This window comes from Artemia franciscana, chromosome 17 (assembly GCF_032884065.1).
Source record: "Artemia franciscana chromosome 17, ASM3288406v1, whole genome shotgun sequence".
NCBI classification, from domain to species: domain Eukaryota; kingdom Metazoa; phylum Arthropoda; class Branchiopoda; order Anostraca; family Artemiidae; genus Artemia; species Artemia franciscana.
In genome coordinates, this window is record NC_088879.1 from 6,988,759 (window position 1) to 7,012,677 (window position 23,919).

Sequence of the window (23,919 nt, forward strand, 5' to 3'; positions counted from 1 at the left end):
TTCTCCCTCTTCGATCATTTATAATTGCAACTTCCGGCCCACTCGTAGCGGCCGATCACCTCAATTAGCATTATAGTGAAATTGAAAAGCAAGCTTTTGAGCCCCCCCCCCCAGTTGAAACTTAGGGACTTCGTAAATCTTGTCAAAACCTACATAATTAAAGGATCCCTGGATATAGATCAGTTGTCTTTAGTATACCTTTGCCTTTACGGTGCCATATGGCTCATTTTCACTGGTCTTGGGAGATCAAATCCAACGTTGGCCCAAAGTCGCTACAGATTTAATTACTTTGCTATGTTACAAATTTTGTAACAAAGACACCGACTTTGGTACATGTTTTATTCATGAAATTTATATATGTCTGACTTATATATGACTATATATGTATATATGTCTAACTTAACTGTGTTAAGTTACCATCTAGTGTGTCTCTTTAACTCAAAGATAACGCTTGTACAAAAAAAGAGACAAAAAAATACAGTTATCATTAATATTTTTTATATTAAAAATTTTTATATATGATTAACTTCGTTCAAATATTACAAGTATGTATATCACAACACAGAGATTTAAAAGAATCACATTCGCGAGTGAACATAAAAGTCGTATTAGAAACGAACACAAATAAAAGATATGCATATAGTCAAACAGTATAGCCTAGCATATAGCATATAGCCTTAGCATATAGCCTAGAGCTATATCCAGAGAAAGTGTTGAAATAGATCTGCATATTCTAGCAAATGATTTTGTCTATGGAAAAGTTTTTTTTTGAAGCTGGATAATATATCAGAGATTAAAGGTTGAATATTGAAGGCTCTAAAATTTTACTCTTTCTCTCAAAACTACTTTTAAAAACAGTAAAAAACTTTAGCGTAAAGAGCGGGGCGTTGAGGAGGGAACAGTCCCTTTCATATACGGAGTAATTTCTGTCCGTTTTAAGTTTTAATATTGCTCCTTACTTTCAGTTATAAAAAACTTGTTTTTTTTTATTTACCCTACTTTTTTTCATTTACTAGTTACCCTCCAATTTGTTGATTGTTTGAAAAGGCAACTAGAACTTTTATTTTTTTACAAACGTTTTTATTAGTAAAAATGTACTTAACTTACGAATTAACTTACGTAACGAAATTCTATATTCGTATGTTTTTATTACATGTATGAGAGAATTCACCCCTTCGTTAGTGCCTCGCTCTTTACACTAAAGCTTAAATTTTGTTCCAATTCCTTAAGAATCACCCCTGAATCACAAAGGCCGAAGAATAAATGGTTGAAATTAATAAAATTACTTTGTCGTAAAGATCCAGGAATTAGGAAGAGGTGAACCCCTCATATGCGTAATAATTTCTGTTCGTTTTAAGTTTTAATGCTGCTCCTTACTTTCAGTTGAAAAAATTTTGTCACATTTATTTTTCCATTGTTCTTTAGAAAATGCCAAAATTCTGAAAATTAGAAAAAATGATGTATTTTTAACTTACGAACGGGTGAGCGGATCTCAATGAAATTTGATATTTAGAGGGATATCGTGACTCAAAGCTCTTATTTTAAATCCCGACCGGATCTGGTGACATTGGGGGGAGTTTGGGTGGGTGAACCTAAAATAATGGAAAACGCTTAGATTGGAGGGATCGGAATGAAACTTGGTGGGAAAAATAAGCAGAAATCTTAGATACGTGATTTACATCATTGGAACTGATCCTCTTTAATGGGGGGGGGGGGGGGTAATTCTAAAAAATTAGAAAAAATGATGTATTTTTAACTTACGAAGGAGTGATCGGATCTTCATAAAAACTTCATATTTAGAAGGACCTTGTGACTCAGATCTCTTGTTTTAAATTCCAACCGGATCCAGCATAATTGGGGGGGGATCTTAGAAAATACTTAAAGCGGAGAGATCAGGATGAAACTGGATGGGAAGAGTTAAAACCTGTCTAAGATACGTGACTGACATGACCGACCAGATCTTCTCTCTTTGGTGGAGTTGGTGGGGGGGTAATTTGGAAAAATGAGGTATTTGTAACTTACGAAACGGTGACCAGTTCTTAATGAAATTTGATATTTTGAAGGATCTTGTGCTTTAAAGCTCTAATTTTAAATTCCGACCAGATCCTATGACATTGCGGGGAGTTGGAGGGGGAAACCGGAATTCTTGGAAAACGTGAAAATTGAGGTATTTTTATCTTATGAATAGGTGATCGGATCTTAATGAAATTTGATATTTAGAAGGAATTCATGCCTCAGAGCTCTTATTTCAAATTCCGACCATATCTTTTGACACTGGGGGGAGTTGGAGGGGGAAATCTTGGAAAACACTTTGAGTGGAGGAATTGGGATGAAGCTTGGTGGATAGAATAAGCTAATGTCCTTGATGCATGATTGACGTAATCGTACCGGATACACTCCCTTTGGGGGAGTCGGGGGGAGCGGTTCAGTGATTTGGCGAGTTTGGTGCTTCTGGACGTGCTAGGACGATGAAAATTGGTAGGCGTGTCAGGGAGTTGAACAAATTGACTTGATAAAGTCGGTTTCCCAGATTCGACCATCTTGGCGGCTAAAGGGAAAGGAAAAATTAGAAAAATTAGGTATTTATAACTTACGAGTGGGTGATCGGATCTTAATGAATTTTGATATTTAGAAGGACATCGTGACTCAGAGCTTTTATTTTAAATCCTGACCGGCATTAAGCCTCTGATTTTCCTTTTAAATCAATCTATTGATTCTTAGAATTTTGTTAGAGCTCATACCATATGAGCTCCTGGCTCTTAGCTCTTCTTGCCTCGTCACAAGTACCATATGAGCTCTTAGCTCTTGCTAGGAACCTGTAACTTCTACTGTAAGGTTCTCTGATACGCTGAATATGATGGTGTGATTTTTGTTAAGATTCTACGACTTTTAATGGGTATATCCTCCTATTTTCTAAAATAAGGCTAATTTTCTCAGGCTCATAACTATTGATGGGTAAATCTAAACTTAATAAAACGTATATATTTAGAACCAGCATTAAAATGCAATTCTTTTGACGTAAGTGTTGTCATAAAAATTCCGTTTTTTAGAATTTCGGTTACTATTGAGCCGGGTCACTCCTTACTACAGCTCGTTACCACGAACTGTTTGGAAATCATAATATGTCATTTACCTGACTTTAAGTTAAATCAGCACCATCTGTTGTAAACATCTGTTGTAAACATAGGAAATCGCTTGATAATTATTCTAAAAATTTACAGGATGCCTGGTTATTAAGCAAATCAAATGTTTATTTTCGTCTAGTGGGGTAAACAATGATGTTATAGTGATTTTCATTAATTAGCGAAATTAACGAAACGTAGCTATGTTACTATTTTACGTTAACTAACGTGAAGTTAATTTCCTTTCTTTTCATTCTTTCTTGTGCAAATTAATTAGTTCGCTTGAGTTTGGACCTTAAAAAAACGTATTCTATGATATTGGACGGTAGGGCTAGTTGTAATTTTGTCTCTCTTTGTGGAATAAAAAAAACAATTTGATGAATTTTTCAATCAACCATCTCAGTTAAATTTTACAATTTCAATTCAACCAATCAAAGCATTCGATCCAATTTATTGAATTTATTATGAGCTGATATCTCTGCAAGACCAAGCGACGATCAGAACAAACAACTACTGAAAAAATCATTTTAAACAAATGAAGGATAGTTACTACAACTACTACTAAAACCTCACCGCAGCACCAAGCCACCTGACGCCCACACAGCTAAGCACGCTCCTCCTCCATCCCAATCAATTCAAGGCTTCCCTCTTTAAACCCTCCCAGGAAGTTCACATTTTCCTTAAATCTTTGTTTATGACATCCTCCCATCACAACCGCGGACGATTTGCTTTCCCGTTAGTTACACTACAGAAAAACAGAATTTACTTAAAAAACTTTTCAGTCATATTGTTCGCTTTTTTATACTCCACGTCTATTCTCATACTTCCAAATCATTCTGTATGGATTCTTGAAATTATAGGTTAATTAATATACATTGCTTTTTTATACAGCAGGAAAAGCGAACACAAAACCATGCAAGCTTGACATATGTTGTACGCTTTTTATCATAAAATCATATTTTTAGGGTTTTTGGCTTTACCTTTTTTTAGTCAATACTTACCTGGTTTTAACACTTTAGCTCTATTCTGATGGTTACAAGATTCTTGCGCACAGATTTTCACGTTTTTAACTTATTTACCCATGTGGAACAAATACACACATATAAAAAAGACAATTGGCTTTAAACACAGAAACAGCTGTAAACAAAATAAAATTGCAAAAAATAAAACTATTATTCCCAAAGGAAAATAGAGACGACGACAACTTACCCCCAACGATCAAAGGAATTGATATCCCATAAAATTCCTTGCACAAATATTCTATGCTCGTACATCGCTAAAAAGAAAAGAAATTTATTTAGCTGTAGAGTCCTTCCATTACCTATCAAACAGTTCGTGGTAACGAACTGTAGTAAGAAGCGACCCGGCTCAATAGTAACCAAAACTCTAAAAAAAGGAATTTTTATACCAATAGCTACATCAAAAGAATCGCATTTTAATGCTAATTTTAAATATATAAGTTTCATCAAGTTTAGTCTTACCCATCAAAAGTTACGAGCCTGAGAAAATCTGCGTTATTTTAGAAAATAGGGGGAAACACCCCCTAAAAGTCATAGAATCTTAACGAAAAACACACCATCAGATTCAGCGTATCAAAGAACCCTATTGAAGAAGTTTCAAGCTCCTATCTACAAAAATGTAGAATTTTGTATTTTTGGCCAGAAGGCAGATCACGGATGCGTGTTTATTTGTTTGTTTTTTTGTTTTTTTTTTGTTTTTTTTCCCCAGGGGTGATCGTATCGACCCACTTGTCCTAGAATGTTGCGAGAGGGCTCATTCTAACGGAAATTAAAAGCTCTAGAGCTCTCTTTAAGTGACCGAAAAAATTGGAGGGCACCTAGGCCCCCTCCCACGCTAATTATTTTCCCAAAGTCAACGGATCAAAATTCTGAGATAGCCATTTATTCAGTGTAGTCGAAAAACCTTTTAACTATGTCTTCGAGGACGACTTACTCCCCCAAAGTCCCCGCGGGAGGGGCTACAAGTTTCAAACTTTGACTAGTGCTTACATATAGTAATGGTTATTGGGAAGTGTACAGGCGTTTTCAGGAGGATTTTTCGGTTGGAGGCAGGGGTTGAGAAGAGGGGGATATGCTGGGGGAACTTTCCATGGGGGAATTTGTCATGGGGGAAGAAAATTTCCATGAAGGGAGTGCAGGATTTACTAGCATTACTTAAAAAAAAAACAATGAAAAAATAAATATGAAAAAGTTTTTTTTTTCAGCTGGAAGTAAAAAGCAGCATTAAAACTTAAAACAAACAGAAACTATTACCCATATGAGGGGCTCACCTCCTCCTAATACCCCGCTCTTTACGCTAAAGTATTTTTAGTAATTTAAACTATTTATTCTGCGGCTTTTGTGATTCAGGGGTCATTCTTAATGAATTGGGACAAAATTTAAGCTTTAGTGTAAAGAGCGAGGTACTGACGAGTGGGCGAACCCCTCATATATGTAATAAAAACATGAGAATACAAAAGTTCTTTTTGTAATTTAATTTATAAGTTACGTATATCTTTTACTAATAAGAAAATTCGTAAAAAATTAAAAGTTCTAGTTGCCTTTTTAATTAACCGAAAATCGGAGGGCAACTAGGCTTCCTCCCCCGCTCTTTTTTCTCAAAATCATTCAATCAAAATTATGAGAAAGCCATTTAGCCAAAAAAAAATCTGCAAATTTCGTTTTAATTATTCCTCTGCGGAGAGCCAAAATCAAAACATGCATTGATTCAAAAACGTTCAGAAATTAAATAAAAAAAATAAGTTTTTTTAACTGAAAGTAAGGAGCGGCATTAAAACTTAAAACGAACAGAAATTACTTCGTATATGAAAGGGGCTGCTTCCTCATCAACGCCCCGCTCTTTACGATAAAGTTTTTTACTGTTTTAAAAAGGAGAATTGAGAGAAAGAGTCAAACTTTTGCGTAAAGAGCGGGGCGTCGATGAGGAAACAGCCCCTTTCATATACGAAGTAATTTCTGTTCGTTTTAAGTTTTAATGTCGCTTAATGTAGTTTTAATGTAAGTTTAAGTTTTTTATTTAATAATAACTAACGCTGCTCAAAAAGGTACTACCATTTTATGGCTCGCTCGAATGATCCTTCTGGGAATAATCTAGCACCACGAACTAAGTGCGGAATGGGAGTTGCGCTGACCTCGAGTCAGTGTCGGTTTCAATTTTCTTTATTGCGTTCAGCGTTTTTCGCTGCCTGTACTACTTATCTCTGCTTAATCAGACTGCCCCCCCATGAAAGAATTCTCCCAGGAAAATTCCCGCTTTTCCACACATTATAGCTTTTTGCTTTCAGTTATATGGTTTTTTCGTTTTTGCAGGGTATTAAGAGTTAACGGGTAAGAAATTTGGGCGTTAAGTAAAATTAAAAGAATACAGTAATTTTAACCCTTAAGTCTTATCTGGGCCACCCCGAAGAAAATTTCTAGTCGACGAACTTTTTTTGCCACATGCGGGTAGTGGCAAAAAAAATTTGTATGTTAAAAAACTTTTCATTTTATAACTTGGTTCTGTTTAATAATACACTTATATAACTCTAAAACTTATTCAGTGGCAATTTCCCGTCATTTCAGAGCATTGATTCTTATGTAATTCCGAGTTCGAAATTTTATTGATTATTATTTTTTTTAATTTAAGGCTTTTGACGCTAGAATCTACTGAAGAAGTACGAGTATCCAAATTGACTTCTGAAGTGCTCATTAGGAAAAACTTCATTTTGAAGGGCTTCAAGTAACTATACAATCAGCAAGATAGGGAATTATTTAAAAATAGTTGGGTTTTCATATTTCTTCATGCTGGGCAGAACTTTTACGGATAAAACTGAGCTTACAATTTATTTCAACTTTTTATGATAAAATAGATTCTTTGATAATATTCGGGTTAGAAAATTAATGAAGAGGCTTTGTACCATCCAAAGAGCATGGAAATTTAGAAGTTTTTAAAATTTCCTTGGTTTATAACTTTGTGTTACTAAACTCCAACAAAGGTACGTAAAGCGATTTCTTTATGGAAGACAAGCACATCCCACCTATTACAAATTTAGTACTTTTTTTTTAGGAAACAAATCATTTTATGGACGGAATAACCATTTATTTATTTATTTCTTTTTTAACTTGTATTCATTTCTTTTTCATTTTATTTCCTTTTTATTTCTTTCTTTTTTCCTATTTAGTTTTATATATTACTATTTCCTTTTAATTTTTTTTAGTTATTTCAGCCCAATTTAATTTTCTTTACTCTTTATTTATTCCTTAATGGAATCATTTTTTTTTATGGATGACAGAAGAACCCATGTATTACAAATTTAAATTTTTTTGTTCTAGAGAGTAAGTAATCATTTTTATCATCATAAACTGATATCAAACAGACCCTGAAATGAACTTAGACTAGGGATGACTTTACTAGGGATGACTTGCATAAAACCATCAGTCTCAGATTTTCTGAATGGGTTTCATTCGAATAAAAATAGTAAGTTCTCAGTCCCATGAGCAAGAATCAGAAATATTTGGAGGGCCGCCTAACCCATGTTCCTTTTCACCCCAAAGCCATGAAAGCAAATATGACAGCGCGTCAAAGTTTAGAAGCAGCTCGATTAGAATTCAAAATTACAATGAAGAGGATTTACGCAGCAAAAATAATGTTTATATGTGCATAACAGTCAAATTAAAAATTGTAAAAAATTGTGAAAGCCAGAGTGGCAAGCAATATTTTCATTTTGATGTCCTTGGTACTCTAAAAAACTATACCCTATGGATCTACAGTATTCTCAGTTTCACTAACTCTTATTTTAACTCACTTAAAGTAAATTTGCTCGCATTTAAATCTTAGTGTTTTAGATAATGTAATAGATGATGTAACTATTCTTGGTCCGTGTCAGGAATGTTAAAAACGCCCCGTTAAGAAAGGCAATAAGATTAGCTTCAGTAAAGACAGTGCTTGAGAAAAAAAAACCCATCAGGGTTGCTAGCCCTTTTTTAAAATCCTTGAAAAGTGACTTAGTACATGAACTTTGCCTTCCGTGTTATGCTACGATCATTAGGGGATTTTAATGTCAAGGTTGGTAGATATGGGGATACAGAGTATCCCCAAATTTCGTGTTAGAAGATAAAGCCGTAACTCTTATAGACTAATGCAATTTTTTAGCTATAAGAATCTAGCTATAAGGAATATTATGTTTAGTAATAAAATAGCCCACAAGTTAACATGATAAACAAATGATTACAAGACAGCTAACCTTATTGATTATTTTATCACAAATGGAAGACTAGCAGGCAAGACAAATGTTACATTCTACGGAGTATAGGAATGATGTTACTGATATTATACGAATTGCTTAGGACACCCCCCTGACTGACCCTGTCTCAAACAGTAATCTGATCAAAATAAAGTTCTGTTCGGCTTTCTAAGGCTAGAATGAGAGAAAGGCCAATTTTAAATTGGCCAATTGAGATGACTATGATGAGTTTTATAGATAAAGGATGACAGATTGTGGGAGATTGCCTTTTTCGGCCAACCACCCAAGGTCAAACGAAAAACAGGTCGTCCTCAAATGAATTGGGATAAATTTCTCATGTGCTTTTCTGTTTCTTCATTTCGTCACTGTTCATTCAATTTACGGGTACAGGGTCGAAATAAAAGTGACTCATGGCAAAATGTAAAGGAAAATATAATTTTGGCTTTTTTGCTCGATAGGGGGCTTAAGGCTAGAATATAGTGGAACTGCAGTCAAAATGTTTTAACAACAATAAGTTTCCATGAAGGAAGAATTGTTTTCATAGCATTTTCCCCTGTCAACAGCGTAAATCCTTGAATTATACCCAAACGCATGCTTGTATGGCCAGAAAATATAAACCTACTTAGTTTAAAATCGTGACAATTGAAATGTGGTCAGTTAACTTGGTAACAGCATTGCAAAAGTTAAAGACAGATTCTTTTGCATGAAATAGATCGCTGTGAAGATTAAAGCATGAAATAAAAAATGAGTCTGTGAAAAACCAGGTTAAGAGTTTGAATGGAAGAGCTTTATTTCGTTTTGTTCAGACTTATAATGTACTAGTCTGATTCGAGTTCTTGTGAAGCAAAGATTAGGCAGAGGGCATCCCTATTATTTAGTAAGTTGTATTTATATCGATTTCTGGATTAAACTTGATAACAGGGGAGACTTAATGTACGAAAAAAATAACTCCGTCTTCTCCATTAAATTTTCTGGTACTTGTATGCTATAGCGCCTTTGTTAAGTTCTTTATCTAAGTAGGGATCTGCATCTCTTACTAATATCAATGAAATTTCACAAAATATGACGAAAATATATAGAAACGAATTTGGACTATATATTTGCACATTAGGGAGGTGGACGAAAAATAGAGGGTGTACACGCAAAGTTTGTTAGGTACAATTATTCTGCATATTATGAAGTAAGAATTGTTTCCTAAACTCACAGAGCACAAATACTTTATCCCACCCCACCCTAATGTGCAAATATATAGGCCACATTATATATTTCCCATCTATACCGTCACTTGTCTCTGTTTTTCTACGCTAAGCTGAAAGAAACTGACGAAGAAACCGGTTTTACAGTGGATCAATGGATGAAAATCTGGTAAATACGAAGAAAGTGAACATATAAGTAAATGCCATTTCTTGTGCTCCTTCTGAATATAATCGCTTTTCTTGCAAATTCAATTTTAAGCCCTTTTAGGACCCTTGAAAATAACAATATCATTCTATATGTTTTTGGTATAAAAATGGGTTATAACAATTGTTTCAAGCTTACTATTAATTGTAAATTTATGCGTTGTCAATCGTAACACTGATTTGTCGAGATTAAGTTGAATAACGAACAAGAAAACTGAAAACAAACCTGTCATCTTTTCTTCTTATTCTGTTAGGTCACTTATTAACTGTCGTTTCACCAATATGTCAAAAATGTCAAAGCCGACAGACGAAACATGGCGGATAGAAAAATGAATTTTTTTTTAATTGTGTATCGAACTTAATCATGATAAATCAATCCTCGTCGACTATTTAACTTTAAAAATGGATTTATTTTCAAAAAGTAAGTTTGGAAGCAACGTTTTAAGCCTTTTCTATACCCAAAAACTAGAAATTTTTGGGTCATTTTTAAGGGCTCAAAAAGGGCTTAAATTTGAATTTGTAACAGAAGCGATTATTGTATTCTTAAAGAACATAAAAGAAGCGTGAAGTGGTATGTTCATTTAATTCGTAAGTCATTTACCCTGTAATTTTGTTTTGGCTGGGGAAGGGCAGGTTTTTTTTCCCGGGTGTACAAAAAACAGTTTAAAATGCACTTTAAAAGGGGTGCCTTGAAATACGCCCTTTTTTACTGAAAAAACCCTTTAGTTAGAACAAATAAAGACTTGACAATAAATAAATAAAACAGGAAAGTAACATGAACTTATCCTGTAATATGAACATCGAAATATTTACCAAAGAACTGAACACGGGCATATAATTCGTAAGTCAATTATCCTGTAATGTTTATTTCGCTGGGGAAGGACGGGTTTTTTTTTAACGGAGATACAAAAAAACAAGTTTAAAATGCACTTTAAAGGGGGTGCCTTGAAATACATCATATTTTTACGCAAAAGAACACTCAAGTTAGAACAAATAAAGCCTTGGCAATGTATAAATAAAACAGTCAAGTTTTTGTACCCTGGGTGATGCTCTTTTATATCTATACGTAGACCTACAATAACATTTGCTGGTTTACAGGCTAACGCCATTCAAAAGCAAGTTAGTATCTTATTCCAGCTCTAAATGAGCACCTGGAGAAATCTGGGAAAGTTAAGCGTGAGGGATGTGGGAAAACACAGAATTGCAGGCCTCATCCCCCATTGAACTTAAGGGCCGAGGAGCCTTGCAATAGAGATCAGTATCACCGGTTTGGACTTTAAGGATCAATTGCCTTATTCGTCACCTTTTTATTTTTACCTAGAAGCTCATTAGTTCTGGTTCTGTACAAAGCCAGCAAACATCACTTGATACCTTTTCTATCTTCTTCAATAATCGGTTATGGGGGTAATTTTATTGTAAGCCCTTAAATGGCTAAAAAAAGTCCTTAGTAACTAAAAGTTTAGAATTTGTATCTAAAAGAAAAGAAACTGGCTGGTGGAGAAAAGTTATCGCTTGTAGCAGATCCAGGATTGGTAATAAATGTTTTCAATAACTTTAATAGTAAAGTGGGTACTTGTATGATAAACACCCTAAAGTCTGTTTTTGGGAAAAGTGGTAGAAGGTGGGATGGCGAAAGAATGATGATATTGGGTTGTGGCCTTTTTGGCGTATCTTACGTAGCGGACCAAAATACAATAAACTAAATCAAACTAAATAAGACTATTGTTCTTCAATAGTCGGTTATGGGGGTAATTTTATTGTAAGCCCTTAAATGGCTAAAAAAAAGTCCTTAGTAACTAAAAGTTTAAAATGTGTTTCTAAAAGAAAAGAAACTGGCTGGTGGAGAAAAATTACCGCTTGTAGCTGATCCAGGATTGGTAATAAATGTTTTCAATAACTTTAATAGTAAAATGGGTACTTTTATGATAAACACCCTAAAGTCTGTTTGTGGGAAAAGTGTTGGAAGGTGGGACGGTGAAAAAATTATGATACAGGGTTGTGGCCTCTTTGGTGCAAGTTACGTAGCAGACCAAACTAAACCGCAATAAGTTAAATCAAACTAAATAAGCCTCCATGCAGGGGTTGCACCATATTCCCCTAATTCTTTGCTCTTAAATAAAAAAAAATTAAATAAAAAAATTAAATAAAAAAAAGACTAACTTATCCCTTACTGTACTTGAGTTTCTTTCGAAATATAGATGCACAGCAAATCATATTCTCCATATTTACATACATTTCTTACGACCAAAATTGGAATATATGTGTCCCATCCGTCATTACGGCCTATCCGAGGACAATTAACAATTCGAAAGAGAAGTCTGAAGATCATTCAAAAGCTTAAATGTATCCTATATAAAAGATATGAGACAATCTGCACAAATTTTGACAGAAAGTCTAATTAATTTCCAGATCCAAGGAATATTCACTCGCCCTCATATCCCAATCTGGAGCCACCTTCCATGGGAGAAAGGCCTAAACGTCCCCATTATCACTCCAGTTCATTGCAAAATGGACAGATCCAAAGAAACTTCTATGTCATTTTTTTTTATAATTTTAGCGTTAAACTCCATTTGAAATGGCTCTACTCCATTTTAAATTGTCTTATCAAATTTTTAGCACCATGGGCTTTTTCAGAAAATTTAGACATTTGTAGAATTTCGTTAATTTTTATTGATTCGTTGCATGCTTTGAATTTACTGATCACTAACAGCAGTCACTTTTAGTGTGCAAAAATTTAACTTATGCAGAACAAAAATAATAAATATTCAACAACAACAAAAATACTTGCCTTTTTAATATCTTTATTGCGGCAATAACTATATGAATTTTCTTTATAGACGAACTGGTCCCCCAGCCTTCATTTGGTTCTTCTAGAAATAAAAGCAAAGAATTAGCAAAGAATTATGATACAGGGCTGTGGCCTCTTTGGTGCAAGTTACGTAGCAGACTAAATTAAACCGCAATAAGTTAAATCAAACTAAATAAGCCTCCTAAATAAACAAACTAATTAAATCATACTAAATATGGTGCAGGGGTTGCACCATATTCCCCTAATTCTTTGCTCTTGGTGCTAAAATTTTGCAAGTGCAATGCTGAAATAAATAGTGAATTTGCCAAATACAGACGGTTGATAATAGCAAATGCTTTACCAGCTGTAACAAATATATTTGCAAAAAAATTGGTACTTTTATATTATAGCGCCTATGTTCAGTTCCTGGGTAAATATTTCGATGTTCATATCACAGGATAAGTTCATGTTACTTGGCCTGTTTTATTTATACATTGCCAAGGCTTTTCCACCCATTAGAGCTTTTGCTTTCAGTTATATGGTTTTTTGGTTTTTGCAGGGTATTAAGAGTTCACGGGTAAGAAATTTGGGCGTTAAGTAAAATAAAAAGAATACAGTAATTTTAACCCTTAAGTCTTATTTGGGCCACCCCGAAGAAACTTTCTAGTCGATGGACTTTTTTGGCCATATGGGGGAATTGGCAAAAAAATTTGTATGTTAAAAAACTTTTCATTTTATAACTTGGTTCTGTTTAATAATACACTTATATAACTCTAAAACTTATTCAGTGGCATTTTCCCATCATTTCAGAGCATTGATTCTTATGTAATTCCGAGTTCGAAGTTTATTTATTATTTTTTTTTTTTAATTAAAAAAAATAATAAAAAAAAGTCTTTTGACGCTAGAATCGACTGAACAAGTATAAGTATCCAAATTGACTTATTATTGGATAACGTATAACGTATAAGTTTGGATAACGTATAAGTTTGGTTATTGGATAACGTATAAGTTATCCAAATTCCATTAGGAAAAACTTCATTTTGAAGGGCTTCAAGTAACTAAACAATCTGCAAGATAGGGAATTATTTAAAAAATAGTTGAGTTTTCATTTTTCTTCACGCTGGGCAGGACTTTTACGGATCTTGGTCCGTGTCAGGAATGTTAAAATTCCCCGTTAACAATAAGATTAGCTTCAGTGAAAACACGCTTGAGAAAAAAAAAATACATCAAAAACAAAAAACACATAAAAAAACACAAAAAACACATAAAAAACACAAAAAAAAAAACATCAAAAAACACACACTTTTTTCACACAAAAACGTTCATGTGTGTAAAGTTCACACACATGAACTTTACCGTCCTTGTTATGCTACGTTCATTAGTTGTCAAGGTTGGTAGAGACGGGGATACAGAGTATCCCCAAATTTTGTGTTAGAAGGTAAAGCCGTAACTCTTATACACTAATGCAATTTTTTACCTATAAGAATCATGCTATAAGCAATGTTATGTTTTTTAGACGTTCATTAGAGGATTTTAATGTCAAGATTGGTAGAGATGGGGATACAGAGTATCCCCAAATATTGTGTTAGAAGATAAAGCCGTAACTCTTATAGACTAATGCAATTTTTTAGCTATAAGAATCTAGCTATAAGCAATATTATGTTTAGTAATAAAATAGCCCACAAGTTAACATGTTATTCAAATGATTACAAGACAGCTAACCTTATTGATTATTTTATCATAAATGGAAGACTAGCAGGCAAGACAAATGTTACATTCTACGGAATATAGGAATGATGTTACTGATATTATACGAATTGCTTAGGACACCTCCCTGACTGACCATGTCTCAAACAGTAATCTGATCAAAATAAAGCTCTATTCGGCTTTCTAAGGCTAGAATGAGAGAAAGGCCAATTTTAAATTGGCCAATTGAGATGACTATGATGAGTTTTATAGATAAAGGATGACAGATTGTGGGAGATTGCCTTTTTCGGCCAACCACCCAAGGTCAAACGAAAAACAGGTCGTCCTCAAATGAATTGGGATAAATTTCTCATGTGCTTTTCTGTTTCTTCATTTTGTCACTGTTCATTCAATTTACGGGTACAGGGTCGAAATAAAAGTGACTCATGGCAAAATGTAAAGGAATATATAATTTTGGCTATATATTTGCACGATAGGGGGCTTAAGGCTCGAATATAGTGGAACTGCAGTCAAAATGTCTTAACAACAATAAGTTTCCATGAAGGAAGAATTGTTTTCATAGAATTTTCCCCAGTCAACAGCGTCAATCCTTGGATTATACCCAAACGTATGCTTGTGTGGCCAGAAAATATAAACCTACTTAGTTTAAAATCGTGACAATTGAAATGTAGTCAGTTAACTTGGTAACAGCATTACAAAAGTTAAAGACAGATTCTTTTGCATAAAATAGATCGCTGTGAAGATTAAAGCATGAAATAAAAAATGAGTCTGTGAAAAACCAGGTTAAGAGTTTGAATGGAAGAGCTTTTTTTTCGTTTTGTTCAGACTTAAAATGTACTAGTCTGATTCGAGTTCTTGTGAAGCAAACATTAGGCAGAGAGCATACCCATTATTTAGTAAGTTGCATTTATATCAATTTCTGGATTAAACTTTATAACAGGGGAGACATAATGTACGAAAAAAATAACAGTGTCTTCTCCATTAAATTTTCTGGTACTTGTATGTTATAGCGCCTTTGTTAAGTTCTTTATCTAAGTAGGATCTGCATCTCTTACTAATATTAATGAAATTTCACAAAATAGGACGGAAATATATAGAAGCAAATTTGGACTATATATTTGCACATTAGGTAGGGGGATGAATTATAGAGGGTGTACACGCGAAGTTAGTTAGGTACAATTATTCTGCATATTATGAAGTAAGAATTGTTTCCTAAACTCACAGAGCACAAATACTTTATCACATCCCACCCTAATATGCAAATATATAGCCCACATTATATATTTCCCATCTATTCTGTCACTTGTCTTTGTTTTTCTACGCTAAGCTGAAAGAAACTGACGAAGAAACCGAATTACAGTGGGTCAATGGATGAAAAACTGGTAAATACGAAGAAAGTGAACATACAACTAGATGCAGTTTCTTGTGCTCTTTTTGAATGTAATCGCTGTTCTTGCAAATTCAGTTTTAAGCCCTTTTAGGACCCTTAAAAATAACAATATCATTCTATATTTTTTTTTGTATAAAAAAGGGTTATAACAATTGTTTCAAGCATACTATTAATTGTAAATTTATGGATTGTGAATTGTAACACTGATTTCTCAATATTAAGTTGGATAACGAACTAAAAACAAACCTGTCATCTTTTCTTCTTATTCTGTTAGGTCGCTTATCAACTGTCGCTTCACCAATGTGTTAAAAATGTCAAAGACGACAGACAAAACATGGCGGATAGAAAAATATATATTTTTTTTTTTAATTTGTCTTGAACTTAATAATGATAAATCAATCCTCGTGGACTATTTAACTTTAAAAATGGATTTATTTTCAAAAAGTAAGTTTAGAACCAACGTTTTAAGCATTTTCTATACCCAAAAACTAGAAATTTTGGGTCATTTTTAAGTGCTCAAAAAGGGCTTAAATTTGAATTTGTAAGAGAACTGACTATTATATTCTTAAAGAACATAAAAGAAGCGTGAAGTGGTATGTTCATTTATTTCGTAAGTCATTTATCCTGTAATTTTGTTTTGGTTAGGGAAGGACAGGTTTTTTTTTCACGGGTGTACAAAAAACAGTTTAAAATGCACTTTAAAAGGGGTGCCTTGAAATACGCCCTTTTTTCCTCAAAAGAACCCTTTAGTTAGAACAAATAAAGACTTGACAATAAATAAATAAAACAGGAAAGTAACATGAACTTATCCTGTAATATGAACATCGAAATATTTACCAAAGAACTGAACATAGGCGCTATAACATAAAAGTACCAATTTATTTGCAAATATATTTGTTACAGCTGGTGAAGCATTTGCTATTATCAACCGTCTGTATTTGGCAAATCTACTATTTATTTCAGCATTGCACTTCCAAATTTTAGCACCAAGAGCAAAGGATTAGGGGAACATGGTGCCCCCCCCCCCATTCGTAGAGGTTTATTTAGTTTGATTTAGTTTATTGTATTTTGGTCCGCTACGTAAGATACGCCAAAAAGGCCACAACCCAATATCATCATTCTTTCGCCATCCCACCTTCTACCACTTTTCCCAAAAACAGACTTTAGGGTGTTTATCATACAAGTACCCACTTTACTATTAAAGTTATTGAAAACATTTATTACCAATCCTGGATCTGCTACAAGCGATAACTTTTCTCCACCAGCCAGTTTCTTTTCTTTTAGATACACATTCTAAACTTTTAGTTACTAAGGACTTTTTTTTAGCCATTTAAGGGCTTACAATAAAATTATCCCCATAACCGACTATTGAAGAACATAGAAAAGGTATCAAGTGATGTTTGCTGGTTTTGTACAGAACCAGAACTAATGAGCTTCTAGGTAAAAATAAAAAGGTGACGAATAAGGCAATTGATCCTTAAAGTCCAAACCGGTGATACTGATCTCTATTACAAGGCCCCTCGGCCCTTAAGTTCAATGGGGGATGAGGCCTGCAATTCTGTGTTTTCCCACGTCCCTCACGCTTAACTTTCCCAGATTTCTCCAGGTGCTCATTTAGAGCTGGAATAAGCTACTAACTTGCTTTTGAATGGCTTTAGCCTGTGAAACCAGCAAATGTTATTGTAGGTCTACGTATAGATATAAAAGAGCATCACCCAGGGTACAAAAACTTGACTATACTGAAGATACTACAGACGTTTTCACGAAATTTTTTGACAATAAATCAATCGCTCAATTCGCTGGCAAAGAAGAAAAAAACAAATTTGTCGTCAAAATTTCAATATGAAAATAACAGAAATGTCACGGAAAGGGATTTTAATTCGAGTAAAGTCCATTAAGTTCCCGTCTGTGTGATTGATAACTGAAATTTGAATTACCTAAATTACTAAATTAGACACAATTTAGTCTTAATAAATTGTAAATTTTACGCAAAAATTTACTACAATCGTAAAAGATAAGCCTGCCACTCTGCCCTCACCCAAATCTATCAAAACTATTTTTTATCTGAATTTAATTGGTATTACAAAAAGCAAGATGGGAAGCAGTATTTATATGTGAAGCATTAAGGCAGGCAAGTCTTTCTCATCGTAAACATTATAAACAGTTAGAAGGTATCTTTAAAAGGGTTCTAATTTCCCATGGAGTTTACTAGGGCAACCTATTTTGCTTTTTTTTTTCGGGGAGCAAGTTGAAAAGCTTAGGAGCTTTTTGAAGAGAGAGAGTAAGATAACTTTGTGTATGGACGGCCTACCATCCTCCAAAAAACTCGTGCTAAAATATTTGCTTTTGATAAACAAAAGAAAAACACCAAAACTCATGAAATTCTCGTTTCTCCATAAAACACAGAGAAAAGAGACATACCCCCCTACATATACTGGCAGACCCAGGGATTGGGATGACCCCCCTCCCCCTAAAAATTCTGGTGCCCTCTTTCCCTGTTTTCTTTTTTTCACTTTTTTTTAAGAATAAATTTTTCAATTCAGTCAATTATCGGCAAATTTGTAACATTGTCCCCCCCCCAAGGTTTCCTCACTGGTGCCCTTGTCACATTGGGCCTCTCCCAAGATTTTGCTTTAGACCCGCTCCTGCCTACATAGTGAATTTTAAATCTACGACGAAGTGAAATTGGGCTGAAAAAGTCTGTCCTTCACAATTGACCATCCTTGTGAAGTATTAAATAAAAAAAAAACAAGTTTTTTAACTGAAAGTAAGGCGCAACATTAAAATTTAAAACGAACAGAAATTATTATGTATATGAGGGGGTTCATCCTTCGTTAATATCTCGCTCTTTACGCTAAAGTTCAAATTTTGTTCCAATTCTTTAACAACGACCCCTGAATCACAAAGAGTATAATTAGAATAAATAGCTCTTTTGAAAGTACTAAAACAAACTTCAGCGCAAAGAGCGTGGCATTGACGAGGGAGTGAACCCCTTTATATATGCAATCATTTCTGTTCGGCTTATGTTTTAATGTTGTCCTTACTTTCTATTGAAAAAAACTTGTTTTATTTAATTTCTGTTGATGGTTTTTTTTAATAGCTCTGGAAGATCCGAGGCTCCCTTCATGTAAAATTCCCTTCCCCCATGAAAAATTCCTGAATGGAAAGATCCTCCCTCTTACCCTTCTCTCCCTGAGTCCCCCACCAGAAAACATATCCCCTGAAAACTTCTGTATACTTCACAATAACCAATATTATATGTTAACAATGGACAAAGTTCAAAACTTTGGATTAAGTCATCCTTAAAGACATATTCATTAGATTTTTCGACTACTGAACAAAATGGCTTTCGCAAAATTTTGATCAGGTGACTTTGGGGAAAAAATTAGCGTGGGAGGGCGCCTAGTCACCCACGAATATTTTGGTCACTTGAAGAGGGAACTAGAACTTTTAATTTCAGTTTGAATGAACCCTCTTGCGATATTCAAGGACAACTGGGTTGGTACAATCACCTCTATGAAGAAAATAAAAACAAAGAAAAAACAAATAAACTCGCATCCGTGATCTTTCTTCTGACAGAAAATACAAAATTCCACATTTTTGTAGATAGGAGCTTGAAACCTCTAGAGTAAGATTTTCTGATGCGCTGAATCCGATGGCGTGACTTCGGAGTTTCTCCCGAAAAGGGGGATGTTTCTCCCTTTTCTCGAAAATAATTTTCAGGCTCGTAACTGTTGATGAGTAAGACTAGACTTGATGAAACTTGTATACTAGAAGTCAGCATAAAAATCGAATTCGTTTGATACTTTCGGTTACTATTGAGCCAGGTTGCTCCTTACGGTTTGGTACCACGAACTGTTTGATAAAAAGGACCTTGCCTCAATGAGAAAATTTCAATTTATTATGCTTAATGGTACTCCAGAAAAGCTATTAGCTACTCACACTCACACTTTACATTATTGTTTCGCACTCACAAAGGATATCATGATTTTAATTTTTTTCCCTCATTTTCCCATATACTTTACATTATTTATATCTCTTGTGCTATTATGGTAATTAGTTTCTGAGTTCTTGTCAATAAATTTGTATATTAGTCAAATTGATCTATTTACAAATTGATCATCAAATAAGATGATATGATTGTGCTGTTCACCTAAATCAAGAATTTATTCGTTAAGAAAATAATTATGAGAACAAGCATATGAGTGATTTAATATGCGGCACCCACATATGTCGCACGTTGTCACAGTGTCTCATTGATAAGTTCGATTTTTTGTCCTAATTCTTTAAAACGACTCCTGAAACAGCTCGCCCTCCCAAACAGAATAATTTCTCGTTGTTTAAAACCTCAAAGTTCTCGCGGCACAAACGTGTCATAATGTTTACTTATTTGTGCTTTTAGATGATTTTTACTTGACACAGTATGTTTTCAAGAGAGGAGCATAGATTTATTTAAACTATAATTAATTATTTAATATATTTTTATTATTAATAATTATATATATTATATATAATATATAAAATAATAAATCTAAATTATATAGAAATAATATATATGTAGTGTATATATATATATATATATATATATATATATATATATATATATATATATATATATATATATATATATATATATATATATATATATATATATATATATATATATATATATATAATGTAATTATATGTAATAATATTTGATTTGTAATTATAATTAATATCATTGATTAATTTTACTAACCGTTAGTGTTTGTTGTTACATTTATTGCAACAACATACATGTATTCAATTATTTTATAAATTTACTGTTTGTACTATCCTTATTTCCTTTATCACTATATTTCTTGCATTAAGAAATCCTTCAAATTGAGCACTTCTTTAAATTCTAAATTTACCCATGAAATGAGTTAAAGTCTCAGCTACAAAGTTTCATTGCAAGAAAATTACGTAAAAACATGTTTGAATTAGAAGATGCCAACACAAATATATGTATATAGTATTTAGATAATATATGTAAAATTTTCATACATTTTTGTTTGTTTATCTGTTTTATACTTTGCTATTTGTAAATAATTTAAAAATTAATTTATGTAAGTAATAATACATAAACATAAGAGGTTATATAAAAGACATAAAAAAGATGGACTGAAAGGCATTGCAAAGCTCTCCTAGCAATGCCACATTTTTTGTTGCACGATCAACACTGGTGATATATTTTCTGTAGAAATACAAATTTTTTAATTACAGTTTTTAGGGCTTTATAGACTCTCCATACCCCGTTATTAAAGTCCCTACCAAACACAATGCTTGAAATTTATGATTTTAGAAGACAAATCTTCATTTTTATTAATTCCAATGGCCAAAAACTAATTTATCTTTACAGCTTGAATAACTTATAGACAAAGGTATGGGTAGTAGCACCATTATTTTTTTGGCAGGGGAGGGGAAGCGGTTAGAGAAAAAGTTTGCTTGCTAGACATTTTCTCCACTCCAGATGTCTAAGAACACTTTTCTTGGATCGGTATTTTCAATGAAAAACCTGTATACAATACAGTAAAAAAAAACTTTCAAAGCTATAGCGTCAAAAAAGTCAAACTTTAGCGTAAAGATCGAGACGTTGAGGAGGAAAAGGCCCTTTCACATACGGAGTAATTTCTGTTCGTTTTAAGTTTTAATGTCGCTCCTTACTTTCAGTTAAAAATCTTATTTCTTTTTAATTTAATTTCTGAGCGTTTTTGAAATGATGCATGTTTTGATTTTGGCTCTCCACACAGAAATAATTAAAACAAAATTTGAATATTATTTTTTTGGCTAAATGACTTTCCCATAATTTTAATCGGAAGATTTTGAGAAAAAAGGAGTGGGGGAGGAGGCCTAGTTGCCCTCCGATTTTTTGGTTACTTAAAAAGGCAACTAGAACTTTTAATTTCTTACGAACCTTTTCCATAGTAAAAAATACACGTAACTTACGAATTAACTAAGGTAACGAACTTTTATTTTCGTATGTTTTATTATGTATATGAGGGGGCTTACCTCCTCGTCAATACCTCGCTGTTTACACTAAAACTTGAATATTGTCCCAATTCCTTAAGAATGACCCCTGAATCACAAAGGCCGTAGAATAAATAGTTGAAATTACTAAAAATCCTTTAGCGTAAGGAGCGTGGCATTTCGAGGAGGTAAACCCCTCATGTGCGTAAAAATTTCTGTTCGTTTTAAGTTTTAATGCTGCTCCTTACTTTCAGTTGGAAAAAACTGTTCATATTTATTTTGTCATTGTTTTTTTTTAATAATGGTAGAAAGTCCTGTACCCCTTCATTGAAACTCTCTTCCCCCATGACAAATTCCTCCATGGAAAGATCCTCCTGAAGACGTCTGTAAATCTTTCTCTCCGTAAAAAAAAATATGGGAACAGTGTGTTTTGATATGTTGAATAATATGTTTCATATGTTAAATAGGACTTTTTTTATAGATTGCAAAACCTACAGCAAAACCAACAGTGATTTCCACATGATGTTCACGAGGAATTAGTTGGGATTCTTGACTAAATCCGCTTCCGATTGGGGAAAGATCTGGGCCATTGACATTCTGGTAAGAACTAAAATTATAACGTTAAAGGGGGCGCAGGATTTTCTAGCATTAAAAAAATGAAAAAATAAATATGAAAAAGTTTTTTTTTTAACTGAAAGTAAGGAACAGCATTAAAACTTAAAACGAACAAAAATTATTACGCATACGAGGAGTTACCTCCTCCCAATACCTCGCTCTTTACGCTCAAGTATTTTTAATAATTTCAACTATTTATTCTACGGCCTTTGTGATTCAGGGGTCATTCTTAAGGGATTGGGACACAATTTAAGCTTTGCTATAAAGAGTGATGTATTGACGAGGGGGCGATCCCCCTCTTATGCGCAGTAAAAACATACGAATATAGAAGTTCGTTACGCAAGTTAATTCGTAAGTTACGTATATTTTTACTAATAAACACGTTCGTAAAAAATTAAAAGTTCTAATTGCTTTTTTAAGCAACCAAAAAATTGGAGGGTAACTAGGCCTCCTCCCCCGCTTCCTTTTTCTCAGAATCGTTCGATCAAAACTATGAGAAAGCCATTTAGCCAAAGAAAAATCAATATGCAAATTTCGTTTTAATTATTCATGTCCAGAGCAGCCAAAGTCAAAACATGAATTAATTCAAAAAGGTTCATAAATTAAATAAGAAAAAAAAGTTTTTTAAACTGAAAGTAAGGAGCGATATCAAACAGTTCGTGGTAACGAACTATAGTAAGGAGCGACCCGGCTCAATAGCCGGGGTATATTGAGTCGGCTCAATAGCCGACTCAATAGCCTCAATGTAGTAAGTTTGGAAGAATAGGAAAATAAGTCTGTAAACCAAGATTAGAATATTGGATGATAACGTGATGACATTGCATAAATATGGTTCTGAAGCATGGGTGTTGTGAAAGGCGGATGAAGATTTGGTAAATATTTCCAGAGAAATTGCCTACGAATTGTTCTCGGTACTCGGCTGACTGACCGCATTTCAAACAGTAGGCTGTGCGAAAATTGCGGTTCAATCCCACTTTCTAAGGCTATAGTGAAAGAAAGATTGAGATGGCTTAGGCACGTTCTGCGGATGAAGGATTAAAGATTGCCAAAGATTCTCCTTTTCAGCCAACGGTCTAGGGCTAAACGGAAAGCAGGTTGTCCACGTTGGGGTGGGAGGATGTCATAAAGAAAAATTTAAGGGAATGGAAACTTCCAGGGAGCGTGTAAAGAGGGAGGCTTTGAATACATTGGGATGGAGAAGCGTGCGTAGCTTGTTGGCCTCAGGCGGCTTGATACTGCGGTGAATTGTTAGTAGTATTAACACATTAACTAAGGAGGTAAGAGGTTTCGGATTGTCTGTAGCAGTGAAAGTACCGACACTATTCTGCAGCAGCACTTCATTGTACCTTAACTTATTAATTAGTCTAAGAATTACAATTAAATTTTGAATCGAAAATAACTAGAATTTATGAACACATTAGCTAAGAAATGTAAATTCACTCTTAGGGGCTAGTAATAAGAATCTTTGTACATAAATATCTCATCCTATAGAAGGCAAGAGGTTTCGGAATGTATGTAGTAGTGACCCTACTGGCATTTTTCTGTAGCGGCACTTCAGAATGCATTGCACCTTAACTTGTGAATTAGTTAATGAGTTAAAATTAAATTTGAATTGAAAATAACTACAACTTATGAACACATTAACTAAGAAATGCAAATTCACC

At 33.8% G+C, this 23,919-nt stretch overlaps 1 protein-coding gene and 1 long non-coding RNA gene across 2 annotated transcripts in view; one reads left to right on the forward strand and one right to left on the reverse strand.

Annotated features, from left to right (window-relative positions):
* The window catches only part of LOC136037766 (uncharacterized), a 41,318-nt gene that overhangs the window by 9,931 nt on the left and 7,468 nt on the right, over window positions 1-23,919 (reverse strand). The window contains exon 2 of the long non-coding RNA XR_010620035.1: window positions 4,332-4,398. This is a non-coding gene — a long non-coding RNA (uncharacterized LOC136037766). The remainder of the gene's footprint in view (window positions 1-4,331; window positions 4,399-23,919) is intronic.
* Window positions 14,941-23,919, forward strand: part of LOC136037762 (glucose-6-phosphate isomerase-like) — a 130,258-nt gene continuing 121,279 nt past the window's right edge. Inside the window, exon 1 of the mRNA XM_065720565.1 lies at window positions 14,941-15,155. The gene's annotated coding sequence lies outside the window, so the exon portion shown is untranslated. The remainder of the gene's footprint in view (window positions 15,156-23,919) is intronic.